This window comes from Chenopodium album, chromosome 17 (assembly GCF_948465745.1).
Source record: "Chenopodium album chromosome 17, dcCheAlbu1.1, whole genome shotgun sequence".
Taxonomy (NCBI): Eukaryota; Viridiplantae; Streptophyta; class Magnoliopsida; order Caryophyllales; family Amaranthaceae; genus Chenopodium; species Chenopodium album.
The window spans coordinates 21,285,576-21,287,429 of record NC_137850.1 but is presented as its reverse complement, the minus strand read 5'-3'; the positions used below and the strand labels follow the sequence as shown (position 1 = coordinate 21,287,429).

Sequence of the window (1,854 nt, the reverse complement as noted above, 5' to 3'; positions counted from 1 at the left end):
AAGATACTCCACCATCTTCACCCTCAAGTGAAGACTTAGATAGCCCTAATTCGCTATCAAGTCCCGATATCAACCCCTTTTCAAACTTTAAGTCCGGAGGTGAAGACAGTCCTAAAATGGGAGAGAATACACCTTTGAGTCGTCTTGGGGCTCCCGAAGCCTTTAGAGCCCAAAGTGGGATCCTAACTCCTACCACTCAAGCCAACAACTTCGAAATCAAGCCCAATTTGATTGCTTTGATAGAGAGGAAACAATTCTCAGGTGGAAAATTTGAGAGCCCTCATGAGCATTTAAAAGAATTTGAGAAATATTGTGACACAATCAAAGCCAACGGGGTGACTCAAGAGTACATCCGTCTCAAGATGTTTCCATTTTCTTTAATTGGGAGAGGTCTAGAATGGCTAGAGAAGGAGGTGCCCCCTAACTCTCTCACAACTTGGGACCAAGTGACAACGGCTTTCTTGAGGAAATTTTATAACCATAGGAAGACCGCCGAGGCTCGATCGTTGATCCAAGGCTTTCGCCAAAAGAGTGGTGAGACTCTAAGTGCGGCATGGGACCGGTACAAGGAGCTTCAACGTCAATGCCCACATCATGGGATACCCAAGTATCAACTCATCCACACTTTCTATGGAGGTCTCTCACCTCAAGGGAGAACAAGCCTAGATGCCGCCGCCGGCGGTCCAATCATGAACAAGGGAGAGGATGAAGTGGAATGCATCATAGAGGAGGCCGCAAAGCACTATGATGATTGGTACGAAGGAGAAAGGGAGGCCACTTCTAGCAAAGGTGTCTATGCATTAGAGCAAGCCAACGCAATCAACAACCTTTCTTCCCAAATCTCCAAGATGGCCAAGCAAATGGATGAAATGATGAAAGAAAGGTCCAATCCTCATGGTAATACCTCCCCTTCAACCAAGGGAGGCAATGGTATGGCCACTTCTTCCCCCTCTTCTTATAATAAAATGCCTCAAGGATGCATGTTTTGCTCAAAATGTGAAACCTATGATCATGATACCTCCCATTGTGTGTATGCTTGCGAAGTTCAACCCCCTCCCTATGAATATGATGATAATGTAGAAGATGTCAATGCTATGAATTTTGTTCCTAGAATGGAAAATGTAGGGAACTTGAGGCCAAACCCCAATCAAATGGGGAATTGGAATCAAGGTGGAAACCGTGGTTGGAACCAAAGTGGTGGTGGTTATGATAACCAATACCATGGTGGGGGAGGCCCTTCCAATTTCAATGGAAGAGGCTACTCTAACCAAAGAGGGTATGGCTACCAAAACCAACAACCCAACTCCCGATACCAAGACCATCAAAATCAAAATTTTGGTGATCAAGGTAACATGGGAAATAATCGACAAAGCAATGTTCCCAACCAAGGAACCGGAGGCAATAGGGGCCAAAATGTTTCTAACTATGCCCAAACCAATAGGCCTTCGGGTTTCCATCAATCCCAACTTCCTCCACCTCAACAACCTCTTCAAATTGAGGCCCCTCCTAATGATCCCGTGATGGCTAAGCTAGATGCCATCATGAAGATGCATGAGGAGGAAAAGAAGAGGAATGAGGAGGAAAAGAAGAGGAATGAGGAGGATAAAAAGCGAACCAATGCTCATATGAAAATGCTTGAAACCCAAATTGCCCAACTTGCTTCCAATTCTTCTTCTTCTTCTTCCTCTATCCCTAGTCAAGGAGTCAACCCAAAACCTTTGTATGCCGTGACAACAAGGAGTGGAAAGGTAGTAGGGAGTGACCCCTTAGTTGAGGAAGAACCTCGAAATGAAGTAGAGTTGGAGAGGGGGAGTGAGAGAACCAAGGAACCTTCTAATGTTGTGACAGGCTAAA

At 45.3% G+C, this 1,854-nt stretch overlaps 1 non-coding gene across 1 annotated transcript; it reads right to left on the bottom strand.

Annotated features, from left to right (window-relative positions):
* Nucleotides 1-495: 495 nt before the first annotated feature.
* On the bottom strand, nucleotides 496-601 carry LOC145590385 (small nucleolar RNA R71). The gene has a single exon (XR_014101992.1). It is a non-coding gene; the product is annotated as a small nucleolar RNA R71 (small nucleolar RNA).
* Nucleotides 602-1,854: the final 1,253 nt, after the last annotated feature.